Source organism: Podarcis gaigeae, assembly GCF_964106915.1.
Source record: "Podarcis gaigeae genome assembly, chromosome: 2".
Lineage (NCBI taxonomy): Eukaryota > Metazoa > Chordata > Lepidosauria > Squamata > Lacertidae > Podarcis > Podarcis gaigeae.
This window is the reverse complement of record NC_139679.1, coordinates 123,059,011-123,077,388: the sequence shown is the minus strand read 5'-3', so window position 1 is coordinate 123,077,388 and position 18,378 is coordinate 123,059,011. Positions and strand designations below refer to the sequence as shown.

General features: G+C 43.0%; 1 long non-coding RNA gene across 1 annotated transcript; it reads left to right on the top strand.

The window, feature by feature from the left end:
- The first annotated feature begins 8,142 nt into the window (after positions 1-8,142).
- On the top strand, positions 8,143-13,311 carry LOC310838250. The gene is made up of 3 exons (XR_014560851.1): positions 8,143-8,633; positions 12,040-12,267; positions 13,187-13,311. It is a non-coding gene; the product is annotated as an uncharacterized lncRNA (long non-coding RNA).
- Positions 13,312-18,378: the final 5,067 nt, after the last annotated feature.

Below are 18,378 nucleotides of genomic sequence, written 5' to 3'. Positions count from 1 at the left end.
CACAAATTTCCCCCCGTCTTCAATAAAATTTTGATCTTTTAAATATCTTATTTTCCCTGTTAGTTTATCCAGCTCGGCGTATTCTATTAATTTTGCTCTCCACTCTACCACAGTTGGGATTTCTTCCTGCTTCCACCTCTGAGCTAACACAATTCTGGCTGCCGTGACCGCGTACTGGAAGAGTTTATAATCCTTTCTCCTGATGTCCTTTCCCATAATGCATAGTAAGAAAGCTTCTGGTTTTTTGACAAAAGTATAACCTAACATCTTTTTCAATTCGTTGTAAACTTCCTCCCAGAAACTTTTAACTTTCTTGCATTCCCACCATAGATGGTAAAATGTCCCTTCCTTTTGTTTGCATTTCCAGCATTTGTTATCTACCTTATACATCTTGGCCAGTTTCACGGGTGTCATATACCACCTGTATTGCATCTTCATGACATTTTCCTTAAGTAACATACAGGCCGTAAATTTTATATTCACTCTCCAGAGCTTTTCCCAGTCTTCCATTTGAATATTATAACCGAGATCCCTTGCCCACTGTACCATCACTGACTTCACCTCCTCATCCTTCGTGTGCCACTCCAGAAGTGTTTTATACATTTTAGAGAGGTTTTTATGTTCACTATTTATTATCTCTTTTTGAAATATTGATTCTTTTTCCTCACAGCCCCATTCCTTCACCTCTGCCTTAAACATCTCATTTATCTGAAAGTAGTGGAGCCAACCCTGTGTGAGCGTTTTGACCTGATCGTATGGTTTAACTTTCCACTTCCCTCCTTCATTTATGACCATTTCTCCAAACTTCCCCCACTTTTCTTCCATATTGACTTTCTTAACACTTGTTAACTCCTGGGGGGATAGCCAGTGTGGTGTTCTTGGCTCTAATATGTTCTTATATCTTTCCCAAACCTCTATTAGTGGGCCCTTAAAAATGTGACTGGTAAACCCCTTGTGCACCCTTTTTTTGTCCTTCCATAAGTACGCGTGCCACCCGAATTTGTTGTTGTACCCTTCAAGGTCTAATAGCTCTCTGTTTTCCAACTTAACCCATTCTTTCATCCAGCACAGACATGTCGCTTCGTAGTAAAGTCTCATGTCTGGTAGAGCGAAGCCCCCTCTTTCTATAGCATCCGTTAACAGCTTAAATTTAATTCTGGGCTTCTTCCCTTCCCAAACATATCTAGAAATGGCTTTTTGCCATTCTTTAAAAATTTTTGTTCCTTTTAATATGGGTAATGTCTGGAACAGAAATAACAGCTTGGGTAGCAACATCATTTTCACCATAGATATTCTTCCCCAGAATGATAGTTTCATTCTGGTCCAGACCTCTAAATCTTTTTTGATTTTATTCCAGACCGGGATGTAATTGTTTTGGTATAGGTCAATATTTTTGTTGGTAATCCAGATTCCCAAATATTTTATCTTTTTAACAACCTCAATTCCGGTTTGTTGTTGTACTATTGCAACCTTATCCTGATCCATGTTTTTTACAATCATTTTTGTCTTACTCTTATTCAGTTTGAACCCTGCAAGCTTCCCAAATTCCTCCATCTCATTCAGAATCGCCCTTATGCTTCCTATAGGTTCTTCCACCGTTAAAACCACATCGTCTGCATAAGCTTTAACTTTATACTCATTTGAACCTAATGTTATCCCTTTAATTTGTTTGTTTTGTCTTATTGCATTCAGCAACACTTCCAGGACCACTATAAAGAGCAGCGGTGAGAGCGGACAGCCCTGCCTCGTTCCCTTACAAATTTTTATATCCTCTGTGGTAACTCCATTGACTATCAATCTCGCCTTCTGCTCAGTATAAATTGCCCCTATACCATTTAAGAACTCTTGTCCCACTTCCATTACTTCCAAATTTTTAATCATGAAGTCCCAAATTACGTTATCGAAGGCTTTCTCCGCGTCTATGAAGATTAGGCTAGCTGGTTTGTCGCGACTATCTGATAGGTATTCGATAAGGTTAATTATAGATCTTGTATTATTTCTTATTAGCCTACCCGGGAGGAAGCCCGTCTGATCTTCATGTATCATCCTTATTAATATATTTTTTAGTCTTTTGGCTAAAATGCCGGCGAAGATCTTATAGTCCGTATTTAATAAGGAGATGGGTCTGTAGTTCTTAACTTGAGTTAGGTCCGAATCTTGTTTTGGGATAATTGTTATAAAGGCCTCTTTCCACGAACCGGGCATATCCCTTTCTTTTAAAATATTATTCATTACATTCATTAGTGGTGTTATCAACGTATCTTTCATTTCTTTATAATAGCTCGGTGTGAACCCGTCTGGACCCGGTGCCTTTCCTCTTTTCAGTTCTTTTATCACCTCTTCTATCTCTGTTCTGCAAATTGGGGCATTCAGCTGATCTTTTTCCTCTGATGACAACTTCTTCACCATCTTTTCTTTTAAATATCTTTCTATCTTTTTCTTGTTGTTCCTTTCTTTATTCCTGTAGAGATGCTCATAGAAATCGAAAAACCCTTTTCTAATTTCTTTCGGGTCAGTTGTTTCTTCTCCGTTTATTACTATTTTGTTGATTGTATTTTGCTCCTTCCTCTTTTTGACTTGCCACGCAAGCCATTTGCCTGATTTATTGGCAAATTCAAAGTTTTTTTGTCTTAACCTTTTAATGTTCCACTCAACCTCCTTATTTATTATGATTGCAAATTGTGTTTGGAGGGACTTTATTTCCTGTGTTATCCTTTCATTATTCGGCTTTTTGATCAGTTTCTGCTCATTGTCCATAATCTGCCTCAAAATCTCTTTTAACCTCTTTTCCTTGTTCTTTTTTTTCAAGACATTTTGTTGGATAAAAAGGCCCCTCATTACAGCCTTACTTGCGTCCCATACCATACTTGTTTTCACCCCTTTGTCTATATTATCTAGGAAGTATTCCCCTAATTTTTTCCGGATTCTTTCAACAAATTTTTGGTCATCCCATAGGTTATCATTTAATCTCCATCTAAAAGTTCGTTCTTCCACTCCCTTCATCTCCATTTCAATTGGGTTATGATCTGATATAACTTTGGCCTGGATTTCGATTTTTTTAACTCTTGGTGACAATTCATTCGAAATCCATATTTGGTCTAATCTTGAGAATGACTGGTTCGGTTCTGAATGATATGTGAATTGTTTTTCTAAAGGGTGTTTCAGTCTCCATATGTCGATAAGGTTGCAATTCTTAGTCAGTGTGAAAAATGTCTTGGGTAGTTTTCCTTCTCTGTTTTTTGAATTTCTTAGCCTGTCCATTTCATTTGAAACCACATCGTTCAGGTCTCCCATTATTATAATTTTTTGGTCCATGTAATCAAATAGTTTTTCTTCCAGTGCTCTAAAAAATTCTGTTTTATTCCCATTAGGGGCATAGATCCCCACTATTATCAATGCTTCTCCTTGCCAATTTATACGTACCGCAATTATTCTTCCTTCCTCGTCCTTGAATAGTTGGTGTGCCTCAATTTTGCTTTTAATGTATAATACAACTCCCCTTTTTTTCTCTTTATCTGAGGAGATAAATTCATTCCCTAACCTCTTATTAATCAGGATTTTTCTATGTTTCTTCGCCACATGCGTTTCTTGTAAACATGTGACATCCAGGTTCTTCTTTTTTAAGAAACGCTCAATTCCATTCCGTTTTTTCTTATCATTCATCCCATTAACATTCCAACTACATAATTTTAATGTCATTTTTATTGAATTTAGGGTTTTGTTTTTTGTTTTTTGTTTACCTAAAGTCTTTCTGGTTCTTCTCCTTCTTCTTCGTCTTCTTCCTCTTCCTCTGTTTTCCTTTCGCACCGTTCTCCTTCTTCTCCCAGCTCTGATTCCACCCTCGGGCTTCTCCCGCCTTCAGCTCCTTTCGGCTCCTCCTCTCCTTGTTGGAGTTCTTTGTATCTTCTTGTGAACTTTCCTATTTCCTCGGGACTTGTCAGTCTTCTTTTAACTCCTTTATAAAAGAAGGAAACACCCTCCGGAAATTCCCAGCGAAAATCTATTCTGTTTTTTTTAAGCAATTGCACTAGTGGTTTATATGGTTCTCTTCGTTTCAGCAGTCTTATTGGAATGTCTTTAAATACAATTATGTAGTTTCCATCGATGTACAGTCTCTTCTCTCTATTCCTTTGCAGAATTAGGTTCCTCATCTCTTTATCTTTGAATGTTACTAAACAATCGCCTGGAAATTTCCTTACTTTACTTGCTTTAGTTTTCATTCTATATGCATTTAGTATTGTTCCTGCCACTTCCTCCTCTGCTAACTCCATCCACTGTGCAATTTCCTTTGTTAATCTTTCTTTTATATTTTCGTTTTGTAGTTCCGGAATCTGTCTCATTCTTAAATTCACTTCTCTTTGTTTAAGTTCATTCATCGCGACAGAGTCTTTTAATTCTTCCTGCATTTTATGCAAACCTGCTATCTCGTCTTTCATTTTTTCTTCTTCCCGTCTCATTTCTTTCATTTCCTGCTTAGTCTTTTTTAGCTCCTCATCCACTCTTTTTGATACCTCCTTAATCTGTCCTTTAAGTTCGCTCACCGTCTCTTCAATCTTTTTGTCCATTTTTCCAATTTTATTGTCTACCTGCTCTAGTTTTGTCTCTAAGTTTTTCTCACTTTGCTTTATTTCTGCAAACATCCTCAATATTTCTGTTCTAAATTCCGTTTCTTGTTTTGAGGCTTTCCTCTCTGTTGGGGTGCCCCCCTCCGCCCCTTTTTTCTGGTTGTATGACATTATCGCTAATCTTTATGTATCTAATATTCCACTAGTTTTTACCAGTCTATCCCTTCTTTCTATATTTTAAAGCTCTTATTCTTACTAGAACCGACTCTTAGGGTAGACCAGATCCCCTGCACCGATACCAGAATTAATCCCCACAAAAATTATAAACAGATTCAAATGAGCGAACAGCAAGTAACAGTAGCCAAAGCGGAACTACAAATGTCAAATAATAAACCCAAAAAAATAGGTGGATACAGTAATTGCCGAATTCGTTCGCAGTTTCTCTCCACTTAGTTAACTTGACTAGTGTCCCATCCCCCCCAAGTCTCGAGGGGGATAAGTTACCCGTTGGTTGTCAGTGTGGTCCGTTTGAGGTCTTCCTGCCCCTATTCGGGCTATTCCAATCGGTAGCTTGGTGTCCGTGGACCTGATTAATGAACTTGTGAGACCATGCAGTCCATGTGGAGATAGGATAAAGTTATGAGAAGCCGCTCTTAGGACTTCTAATATGAGCTGAGTTTGGGTGCCAAGTTAAGTGCACCTAACGGTGAACATTCGTATTAGCCAAATCCAGAGATTTAGTCCTGAAAAGTGGGTGGGTAAGTTCTCTCCTGAGCTGATATCTTTCACTGCGTCCGGAACCACGAGAGAGAAACAGCTTAGTTCCCTTAGTTCTAAAGTTGTAAGGTGTCACAATGAAGTATTAGGCGGACGCCTCAGTAGAAATCTGTCTATTCAGTCTATTTCCAATTTCCAATTTCCAATTTCTGAAAATGGGGTTACTTAACCAACTTCTCAAGCGGGGGTAGCGGGGGTGAGAGCACAGCGGGGAAATAGTGGGTGGGGGCGTGGGTACGTGGCCCCTCCAACGTCAAACCACAGTATTTTTTAATGCCCTATATCCCCACATTAAGCGTTTGGTTTTTTAAAGTCCTTTAATATGTCATCTGGGGCGCTTCTCCTTGCCTCTCCCACTGAAAATGGCGTCAGAGCGTCTTCTCGCTGCTTTCACTCTTCCCGGAAATTTTTTTTGCAACAGTCCTGTCTGTATTTCCAGTTAAACAAATGCCCTACTGACTGAGCTTTCCTTCTATCACGCCTCTTTTCTGCTCCCTCTTAATTTTCTCCCTTTGGAATAAAGGGGGGTTTCTTTTTAGCTTTTTAACTTTAGCTACCCGAGGGAGACCGATACAGTATCCGCTAGTGGTAACTTACTTTCTCTTTAGGCTCTGCTCGTAACACTGCGTCTTTTTTCAGTGAAGTCAAAAACCAGCGCTGAACTCGGACTTTCTCCCTTGTTACTCGGAGGCTTCCTTGTTGTTTATTATTGCTTATTATGTCCAATTCGTTTACAAATCCGAGTTTCTTCGTTTTGAGAGCGGAGCGCTATCCCTTGCAGGCTCGGGGCTTTGCTAAATCGCCGTGAAACGCCGCTGTAATGGCTGCCCGACTGCCTACCGCCCGTTCCGTCGTACTCTTCGCCTTTTTCCAAAGACTACCTGACGACCAAACGAACGGCTGCCTGGCACTGCCGGGTACCTGGACCTCTGGACACCCTCCAGAGGCTTGACGGGGGGTTTTGGCGCCCTAAAAACCTCCAAATCCTGGCGAAAAAGCTGGGGTTTCCTCCGCAGAAAGAACCCTCGCCTGCAGTCGGTTACGCGCTCCACCGGAATTGGGTGCAATTTCTTATAGGATTGAGAAAGCAGGGACTTGACACTTTTCACTGAACGGAGACTGACATTAGGCTTCATGCTTTGTTGCAGGGTAGCAGATACGGTAGCATACTGGTTTCTCCTGTCCTTCATGATTGCCATCCATGAGATTAACCAGGACCCCGGGATCTTACCCAACATCACGCTGGGCTATGACATCTATGAGAATTATTTCAATGCAAGGATGACCTATGATGCCACGCTAGATCTTCTTTCTCCTGGGAGGGCCAATGTCCCAAACTACCACTGCGGAAGAGAGAAGAAGCCCTTGGTTTTCATTGAAGGGGTCAACTCTGACACCTCACTCCAGATTTCAACTATCCTAGAAAGCTACAAAATCCCCCAGGTATGAATACACTAGCATGGGCAACATGCAGAGAACAGCCACTTCTTTGAATAGGAAGCAAATTATGAAACTCACTCCCAGAGGAGGCAGTGAAGGTTCTAAGAGTGAATTAAACCAATTCATGAAGGCAAGGGCTATCGATGAATGCTAGGCATGATGACTGTGATCTACCTTCCTAGTTGGAGGCACCAATGCTTTTGGGTGCCAGTTGCTGGTTTCTTACAAGCATCTTGTTGGCCTCTTTGAGAACACGATATCACACTAGATGGGCCATTGGCCGGATCAAGGAGACTCTTCCTTTGTTGAAGGATATGTACTGCTGGGTGAAGAATGCTTTGAAAAGAGAGTCACCAGAGCAGTCTAAGGGGGGAACAAGCATTTTGGATGGAGTGATGTCTCTTAGAAGCTACAACAGGAAGTTCACAAGGAGGAAACAGATTCTTTTTTCAGCCGGCACTTTATAAGAGGACAAGGGTTCATGGTGTGTTCTGTAACCTATTTTTCTAGGAAAATAGCAATTTAAATGGGACATGAATCGGACCTTTGTTTGACCGAAATTTGGCCTCCAGAAGACATCTCTGGGATGGCTTCACACAAACCTATTTTAGTAACTTGCCCTGGGACTTTAAGATGGATAAATAAATATTGGGCGGGGGGAGGGGAATCTTAGGGAAAAATCTAAGGAACAAAACTCATGTGAAACACTCAAGTGAGCTAAAAATTGACCCCTCCCTTGAACCACATGGTAAAAGTAGAAAATGCAACATACATTTACTCTACAGAGTCTGAAACATGGGGGGTGGAGACAACATTCAGGAAGAGAACGATGTTGAAGACATATTAAACTGTTGCCTATAATAAATGAATTGATTTATTTCAGTCACTGACCAGAGTGTATTGTTGCCAAATGTGTCCTACATCTCCTTTCCAGAGTAGCACGGCAGAATATGGCTCTCCCTGAGCACAATTTCCAGTTGACCAATAAAACCCTCTATATCTTCCTTTTCTTCCTAGGTCAGTTATGCTTCTGATCATCATGCTGTTGACAAAATGCAATCTCCTTTGCTCTACAGATTGACTCCAAATGATGAACCTCCAAGCTCAGGGATTACCAGACTGCTCCTGCATTTCAAATGGACTTGGATCGGGCTCATAGCTCCTGACTCTGACAATGGAAAAAGGTTTCTGAGCACCCTGGCACCTGCACTTGCTAAGGGTGGTGTCTGCCTTGCTTTCTCACAAACCATTCCACGAGAGAGTCTGTTTAAAGCAGATGAGTACACAAAGCTCAGGAATAAGATTTCACTTTCCATGGACAGGCGAATCAATGTGTTTCTTTACTATGGGCACTCTCAGTCCACCCTAGAAGCTGCAACTACGCTAGAAATAGTGGGTGAAACCCTGAAACCCATTACTGGGAAAGTTTGGATCACCATAGCTCTCTCATACGCCAGCTCCAACATGTCTCCCAAACTACTTGAGAACAAGCACATTCATGGATATTTATCTTTCTTTATCCAAACCAAAAAAAGATCAAAACAGGATGGAAATCTGCCAGTTTTCTATGTCTATAGTAATGTCCATCCATTTTGGGCTCAAGGCTATAATTGCTTATATTCAAAGCACGTGTTTTCTGTGAAAGGCCAGAAGCGATGCAAAGTGAAGGAGAACCTTTCAGGTTTCCCTCAAGAAGTCCTTGAAAGGAGCCTGTTTCAGGACACTTACAGCATTTACAACACTGTCCGAGCTCTGGCCCATGCCTTAAATGCTGCGTACTCCTCTAGATCCAAGAGGTTGGTGATGGTGGGACAGAACAGGTTGGAAGATGAAAAAGTCCAAGCATCACAGGTATTCATTTTCCTCCTCTAATGATCTGGATGGATATTGTTCCATTTTAAATAATGATTCGTTCAATGACAGATTTGTAGGTCCATTTCCTTTAATTAACAGAAATTAACCAAGCATTAAAAAGAGATGAATGAGGTTTTAAAATACTGTAGGTCAAAATGATTGATACAGAATTGATAGACCCTTCAATGGTTACCTTGATCTGCAAGACTATAGACTGCTAGCAATGATCATGTCACCCTTTCAAAGAGAAGACTAAAGATTCTTCAAAACTAAATGACATTCATATTAACTCTCCATTCATATCCATCCCTAGGTATACCACCATAATTATTTTCAGCATATCTCACTTTCCTAATTATCGAAGACAAACGAAGCAATCCATTGACAAGCTCACATCAATAAAAAACTTAGTTGGTCTCTAAGGTGCTACTGGAAGGAATTTTTTTATTTTGTTTCGACTGAATGATTTAGTTTATTGTAAAATATGTAGAACATTTAATAAACACACACACACACACACACACACACACACACACACACATATATATATATATATGGGTTTTGGTGTCCTCGGGTGTCTTCCCGTGTAAAAGTTGGGGTGTCTAGGCGACGTTTCGACGAGGTCTCACTCGTCATCTTCAGGCTGGTGCTTTCGGCTTCTTGTTACTGGAACAGAGCGGGATCTCAATGTTTGAGTTCCTATAAATACTGTAGAGGGGGTGTGGTGTCTAGCCTCCAATGTTCTGGGCAGAGAGGAAGTTCCCAGGCTAGTGTGCCTTTTCTTCTTTTGTTCCTTAATTACTTGAGAGATACCTTGAGTGATTTCTTGAGTGATATCCTGAGTACCACTTAGGTGGGTCATTAGGTGTGGATTAGTTGCTAAAGTCTTTGTGTCTTGACCTCTTGAACTTTGTGAAGAGTTTTCCTGAGAAGATGGCTGTATTGCACTTAGTTGTGCTTTGGCTTGGCTTCGTGTATAGGGGCGAGCTGTGGTTTTGTGGCTTGTGTCAGCCAGATCTGTGTAGGGATTGCAGGGGGGTGCAGCATCCGGAGGTGCCACCATGGATTGGCTACTGGATGGTGTCAGTAATTCATCTGTGGAGAGGGTCTGGGTTTGGGTCTGGTGTGGTTGATTGGTGTTGGCGTTCTGTGTGCCTCTGGATCTGGTGTCAGTTTTTGTGGGGAGGGCTAATTTCCAGATGTCTGGCAAGCGGGATGTGTCGTCACGCTTGTTCATGTTGTGAGGGTGTTTCTCTATCTCGATGGCTTCCATGATTATTCTCTTGTGGTGATGTTCCGTGTTAAAGAGCAATTTGGAATCTGCAAAATTAATTTCGTGTCCTGTTTCTTTCATGTGTTGGAAAAGAGAGGAAGTTTTTTCTTCTTTTTTGACGGCATTCTTGTGTTCTGCGATACGTGCATTTATTCGTCTGTTTGTTTGTCCAATGTACGTGGCTGGGCAGACTTTGCAGGGTATTTCATAGATCCCTTGGTTTTCCAACTGGATTTTATCCTTGGGGTTTCTGAGGATATTGGCTATTTTTTGGTTGGTGCAAAAGGCTGTTTTGATATTGTGTTTATGGAGGATTTTGCTAATTTTATCTGTAGTGCCCTTGATATAAGGAAGGAGGGCCATGCCATTGTTTTCTTCTGTGTCTTGGTTTTTGGGGGGTGTTTCCTTTTGGATTAGCTTCGTAATCCTGTTTTGCTGGTATCCATTGGCAATTAACACATTTGAGAGATTCTGTAACTCAGTTGTCAAGTGGTCTTTGTCAGCCAGGCGTTTGGTTCTGGAGATGAGAGTCTTGGCTACGGAGTTTATTTGTGCAGGGTGGTGGTGTGATTGTGCATGTAAGTAGCGGTTGGTGTGTGTTTACACATGAAAGAAACAGGACACGAAATTAATTTTGCAGATTCCAAATTGCTCTTTAACACGGAACATCACCACAAGAGAATAATCATGGAAGCCATCGAGATAGAGAAACACCCTCACAACATGAACAAGCGTGACGACACATCCCGCTTGCCAGACATCTGGAAATTAGCCCTCCCCACAAAAACTGACACCAGATCCAGAGGCACACAGAACGCCAACACCAATCAACCACACCAGACCCAAACCCAGACCCTCTCCACAGATGAATTACTGACACCATCCAGTAGCCAATCCATGGTGGCACCTCCGGATGCTGCACCCCCCTGCAATCCCTACACAGATCTGGCTGACACAAGCCACAAAACCACAGCTCGCCCCTATACACGAAGCCAAGCCAAAGCACAACTAAGTGCAATACAGCCATCTTCTCAGGAAAACTCTTCACAAAGTTCAAGAGGTCAAGACACAAAGACTTTAGCAACTAATCCACACCTAATGACCCACCTAAGTGGTACTCAGGATATCACTCAAGAAATCACTCAAGGTATCTCTCAAGTAATTAAGGAACAAAAGAAGAAAAGGCACACTAGCCTGGGAACTTCCTCTCTGCCCAGAACATTGGAGGCTAGACACCACACCCCCTCTACAGTATTTATAGGAACTCAAACATTGAGATCCCGCTCTGTTCCAGTAACAAGAAGCCGAAAGCACCAGCCTGAAGATGACGAGTGAGACCTCGTCGAAACGTCGCCTAGACACCCCAACTTTTACACGGGAAGACACCCGAGGACACCAAAACCTGCATTCCTGTACCCGTGAAAATCTACGAAAGCATATATATATATATATATATATATATATATATATATATATATATGCAGGTTTTGGTGTCCTCGGGTGTCTTCCCGTGTAAAAGTTGGGGTGTCTAGGCGACGTTTCGACGAGGTCTCACTCGTCATCTTCAGGCTGGTGCTTTCGGCTTCTTGTTACTGGAACAGAGCGGGATCTCAATGTTTGAGTTCCTATAAATACTGTAGAGGGGGTGTGGTGTCTAGCCTCCAATGTTCTGGGCAGAGAGGAAGTTCCCAGGCTAGTGTGCCTTTTCTTCTTTTGTTCCTTAATTACTTGAGAGATACCTTGAGTGATTTCTTGAGTGATATCCTGAGTACCACTTAGGTGGGTCATTAGGTGTGGATTAGTTGCTAAAGTCTTTGTGTCTTGACCTCTTGAACTTTGTGAAGAGTTTTCCTGAGAAGATGGCTGTATTGCACTTAGTTGTGCTTTGGCTTGGCTTCGTGTATAGGGGCGAGCTGTTGTTTTGTGGCTTGTGTCAGCCAGATCTGTGTAGGGATTGCAGGGGGGTGCAGCATCCGGAGGTGCTAGACACCCCAACGTCGCCTAGACACCCCAACTTTTACACGGGAAGACACCCGAGGACACCAAAACCTGCATTCCTGTACCCGTGAAAATCTACGAAAGCATATATATATATATATATATATGCTGCGATTTTCTCTGTCATTCCAGTTTCACCGTTTCCTGAGCGATTTTCAGTTCTACAATGCTTCTATGGGTGGAGCATATTTAGATGAGAATGGGGACCTGACAGCTGAATTTGACCTGGTGAACATTGTGACGCTTCCCAATGACTCCCTTCACGTAGGGAAAGTTGGGAGTGTGGAGAGAGAGGGATCCGCAGGCGTAAAAGTCACCATTGATCAGGATGCCATCGTGTGGCCCCTTTGGTTTAAAAAGGTGGGTTGAACCATTCAGGTTAATTTGTGGACCTGCCAAAAAGGAAAAAGAAAACAAGAGGATATGGGATTGAAAATGATTTTAGGTTTGTAGGAATAGTCACCCCCACTTCAATTCCCAGGAGCATACTTATGAAAATAAGATTTTTTGCCTCAACTTGCAGCACTACACAGTGGCGTAGCATGGGTTGTCAGCACCCGGGGCAAGGCAAGTAATTTGTGCCCCCTAACCTGTGGATTTGCGCCCCCTAACCCTACCCCCCAGATGTTTCGCCCGGTGCGTCCGCCCCCCCCTGCACCCCCCACGCTACGCCACTGGCACTACACACTAGTTTGCTTTGAATTACCTTCGCCAATTTACTACTCAGTCACTCAGGTTTGGAGAGGTTCTGTTGGAGGTCTTCACAATCTATTTTTGTTTAAAATTCCCTGAACAATTTAGTAAAGGTATGGTTACCACTAATTCCTGACCATCTTTCTTTATGGGCAGACCATCCCTCAATCCAGCTGTCATATTGAGGATGTCAAGGTCAAGGTTGCTGACTTGTCTGAGTTCTACTAATAATTATGCCTTCCTGGTTAAAAATCCCTTAGAATCCCTCTATAGGAATACACACACGAATCTGATTCATGTAATATAAAACCATTTTACTCTCAGATTCTTTCAGGTTTATAGAAGCGTACCTGAAGGCAGGCTTAGGTTACATAACAAGCAAGTGAACTATACCAGAGGGAAGTTGGTCCTAAGGTGACTGCAACTCAGCAGTTATCTTTCAAAACTGCCAGAAACCGACAAACTGGTTGTCACAGCAACTGGTTAGAACATGTAGGCCGTTAGTCCTCTGTCGGAATGTTGCACTTGACTGCACCTTTACATCCCACAATACTACTAATTCCTGACCATCTTTCTTTATGGGCAGACCATCCCTCAATCCAGATGTGCTGAGAGCTGTCATATTGGGGATGTCAAGGTCATCCGGGAAGGAGAGCCACTTTGCTGCTATGATTGTGCTCCCTGTGTAAAAGGGACCATCTCCACTGTGGAAGGCAAGTGAGGGAAGGAATAGGGCAACCATTGAAATACTGTCCAACACAATGTTATTTCTTTATTTCATCCCTCCCCCCCAAAAAAACCCCTCTTTACCCAAGGTTGGGGATTCTGTAAACCATTGTGTGTAGTGATGACAGACTCCTTGTGGTTTGATTTTGAATCGGGTTTCCTGTCTTTAGAAATAGGACATTTGGTTTCTCTGAAAGTTCTCTTCTGGCGCCCCATGTGGGACCCATGCTTTCCTCCTAGGAAACAGAATGTGTTTTCATCAGCTGGATGCCCACCGCTTTCCACCAGCCTTGCCAGAGGCTTTACAGAAAACTTCAGATGTGTCTGCTGTAGTTCAGTAGCACAGGATCTGATTTGCATGTAAAAGATTGCCGATTCAAGTCATAGTATCTCCTGCTGGGGCTGGCAATGTCCCTTGCTTGGGACCCTGTGTACTGAAATCACTCATCTTCCTTTCACATGCAGACGTCTGCACCAAATGTCCAGAAGATCAGCACTCAAACAAGGACCAAGATCAATGTGTTCCCAAGATTATCACTTTCCTGTCCTATGAAGACTATTTGGGGATTCTCTTGTCTTTCTTTACCTTGTTATTCTCCTTAATCACATGCTTGGTGTTAGGAATTTTCATCAAATACTCAAGAACTCCCATAGTCAAAGCCAACAACAGAGACCTTTCCTACACCCTCCTTGTATCCCTCTTGCTCTCCTTTTTGTCCTCCTTGCTCTTCATTGGCCAGCCAAGGAAAGCGACCTGTCTTCTCCAACAAATTGCATTTGTCCTCATCTTCTCAGTTGCTGTTTCTTCTTTGTTGGCCAAAACCATTACCGTTGTGCTGGCTTTCCTGGCCACAAAGCCAGGGAACAGGGTGAAGAAATGGCTGGGGAAGAGTCTGGCCAATGCTGTTGTTCTTTCCTCTTCCAGTGTCCAAGTTCTAATGTGCACCATCTGGCTGGGGACCTCTCCCCCATTCCCAGACACTGATATGAACTCCCAGCCTACAGAGATTATCCTGCAATGTAATTTAGGGTCTCCTGCCATGTTTTATGGAGCCCTTGGCTACATGGGCTTCCAGGCTGCCATCTGTTTCACGGTGGCTTTCCTAGCCAGGAAGCTGCCTGGGGCCTTCAATGAGGCCAAGCTGATCACCTTCAGCATGCTGGTCTTCTGCAGTGTTTGGGTGTCCTTTGTGCCCACCTACCTGAGCACCAAGGGGAAATACATGGTAGCCGTGCAGGTCTTCTCTATCTTGGCCTCCAGTGCTGGGCTTCTGGGCTGCATCTTCCTTCCTAAGTGCTACATTATTGTACTGAGGCCTGATCTGAACACAAAGGAGCATCTGACGACAAAAAGTAAATATGCCATCTGATTCTTTGTACATTCTTTTCCATTGTAGGAATCTGTGAACAGAAAGGCAATAACAAAATGCAGCCACTTGCTGGTCTAAAATGAAATATTTGAATACCAAAAAACTTTGTCAGGAGAGGATATGAGGTGATGGGGAGAGATACAAATACTCTGAAATAAAATATTTGACTGGCACAGCAGACTTCTATGGTTGTTTTTCAGTATGCAAAGCAAAAGTCCACCAGGCAACAGAAGTTCCCCCACATGTCCTGAAAGAATAGTTTCATCCTGGCTTATGTAGTGATGTATCTTAAATAGTTGTAATTCTAGGATCACATTTTGCCACATCAGTGAGATATTGTGAGCACATAATCATAGCATTATGGAAGTTCAGAGTTGGTAGGAACCGTAAGGGGCATCCGGTCTAACCCCGTGCAATGCAGGAATATCAACTAACGCATTCATGACGGATGGCCATCCAAACTCTGCTTAAGAACCTCCAAGGAAGGAAAGTCCACAACCTCCCAAGGGGGACCATTCCACTCTCAAACAGCTCTTACTGTCATAAAGTTTTTTCTGAAGTTTAGTTGGAGTCTCCTTTCTTTTAACGTGAAGCCACTGGTTCGAGTCCTACCCTCCAGAGCAGGAGAAAACAGATTGGAATGTTTTCTTCCAGCGCTGCAGCTGCTCCTCAAGCTCCACAGTGATTCCAGAGAGGATTGTTCCCCACATAATTATCATAAACATAGTGATTGATTCCTTGGCAAAACTCAAGCAAAGTACCCACTTTTGACACAGACATTTCGGAAATGAGAGCTTGAAATGCTTGCTGCATATGTAAAGACCTCATGTGCCATCGAGGGCTTTGACTTATCTTCCAGGCAGGCAGGGTGAAGAAATGGCTGGCGAAGAGTCCGGCCAATGCTGTTGTTCTTTCCTCTTCCGGTGTCCAAGTTCTAATGTGCGCCACCTGGCTGGGAATATCTCCTTCATTCCCAGACTCAGACATGCACTCCCAACCTGCAGAGATTATCCTGTAATGTAATGTAGGGTCTTCTGCCATGTTTCATGGTGCCCTGGGCTACATGGGCTTTCTGGCTGCCATCTGCTTCACAGTGGCTTTCCTGGCCAGGAAGCTTCCCGGGTCCTTCAATGAAGCCAAGCTCATCACCTTCAGCATGCTGGTCTTCTGCAGTGTTTGGGTGTCCTTTGTGCCCACCTACCTGAGCACCAAGGGGAAATACATGGTAGCCGTGCAGGTCTTCTCTATGTTGGCCTCCAGTGCTGGGCTTCTGGGCTGCATCTTCCTTCCCAAGTGCTACATTATTGTGCTGAGGCCTGATTTGAACACAAAGGAGCACCTGACAACAAAAACAAAAGATGGAATTTGATTCTTAATGCACTTTTCCCACCAAGGGAATCTGCGTGCAGCATAATACTTATGAGAAGAAGCTATTTCCCTTTCAGGTGTTTATTATGAGCTGCTCTTGTAACTATTTTTTTTATCTATCCAAAACCTAACATGTCATTTCCAAAGTGAATGCACAGTCATCCCAGGATGATCAGAGGCCCTTTTGATTTAATGTATCACTAAATAGGAACCCTTTTCAGAACATGCTTCAAATATATCCTCTAATATGCCCGGGTGATCTTTATATCTGTGTCACCCTGACCGGTGTTGCATGATCTTATTTTCCACAAATACATTTGTATATGTAACATGTATGCCGCACACAGAGTCTGACATTTTCTTCCTTTTGTGCAGAAGGAAGTGGATTTGGCACAAGGCTGCATAACTGGAATATCCAGCGGAAAGCTGGATGTATTTCAAATTATTTCACTTTGTTTTTGTGACCACTTCTTGTAAATATTCCTCTCCTTATTTCTGCCTCTGTGTGAAACATAGGGATTCCCTTCCCTGATAGATAATGTCAGGAATGAGACAGCTCTCAGTGAAGATCAGCCACAGGTTGCAGAAAGCAGCCAGGAGCAGAGAAGCTTAGGGGTTAATCAGGCAGACCATCAGCTTGCTTCATCTCCCCCAGCCCTAGGATTGCAGGTTGCCAAGGGGACGACTGATAGCGTGAGAGTAGGGGAACAGAGCCAACACTTTGAAAGAGTGAACAGGCGGGAAAATAGACAGGAAAAGAGGAAGTCGGAGCTGAGCCAATTAGTTCATGCAATCGCTGTATGGGAGGTCTGTTAGACAGGAAGAAAAACAAAGGGCGCAAACAGCGCCGGTTCAGTATATTCTGTAGAAAAAGAAAGGAGAGTTCAGGAAGGGTCATCATGATTAATGACAGTGGTACGTTACAGCCACCGGAGTTATCTGTTGTTGTTGTTTTTTTGCAATAAATCCTCTTTTTAATTATCTTCGCGTACCGTGTTATCAAGGTGAGAACCTGGACCCCTGGTATATAGGGAAGTTCCACAGGAGGCTTTGCAATTCACCATTTTAAACCTGAAACTTGACACAAATGCCCAGTGTATTGCTTCCAACTGTTTCTTGTAGGTCCGCAAAATAATCTGCTCCTAAAGGAAATTGAAGACGAATTTTGAAAACTTAGAGATGTTCTATCTTCCATGTTCTTGAGTGGGAAGATGGTCTGAGCTAAAAGGGGCTGCGCTCCTCTGGGTGGACGAGATCCACAGCTTTGGAGTCCAGCAACATTGTCACTGGAAGCTCAGATTTCATTGTTCACGTTAGTGCTTAAAACCCTGAAACAACTTGGGCCCCCAATATCTTGATAGGTCATCTTTATCTTTTGCCAATTTTACCCCAATTTTACTGGAGTTAAGGACCATTGGTATATCATTTCCCCAATATACTTGAGGTCTTTCAGAATGGGCTCTTCCATCAGCTGAGCAGACCAAGAAATAGGTTCCGTCCTAGAGCCTCTGTGTTGGGGTTGGGAAGGGAATGGCACCTCCTCTCTGAGTCTTGCTCCAAGCTATGGCTGCGTGCGGCTGCGGTTGTGGCAGCTACCAGACAGGCTGCAGACTTGCAGGCCTGGAACTGCATGAGGCAGGCTTGTGACCCTCAACCAGGGTGAGATCCTAATTGAAGTTTGGTTTGGTGGAGTTCCGCCTCTGAATGAGAGTCAGTGGGAGGAAAGCAGCTAGAGGAACTAACATCTTTTTCTGACAGTGTGGGGCATGTCTAATAATGTGCCTTAGATTAGTATTCTGTGGCCTAATCCCCCAACTGTAAACGGGGTGAATGGAAATGATTTAATGCTTCCAGGTGGGCAGGTAGCAGGGCGTGGTCAAGATGCTGCCCTAATTCCAGTGGTGGTGGGCAGGGGAAAGGCTGGTTGGAGTGGGGGTGGGGCTGGCCACCATCAGGGGTGGAGGGCGAGGTGTTTGGTCTCTGTTCCTTGTTCCAGCCCTCTCACACCACCAGAGGTTACTAGTAGCAGATCTACAAAGATCTACAAAGACATCTGGTCTGGTGCTGCTACTGCTGAATGTGAGATCAGTCCACGTTAAAAACATGCTGTTTCATGATTTGATTGCACATGAGTGGACTGATTTGTCTTGCATTGCCAAGAACTTTCTGACGCTAAGAGCTGTTTGACAGAGGAACAGTCTCCCTCGGAGGTTGTGGACTCTCCTTCATTGGAGGTTTGTCAGCAGAGGTTGGATGGCCATCTGTCAAGAATGATTTACTCGAGATTCCTGCATTGCAGTATGTGGGACTAGAT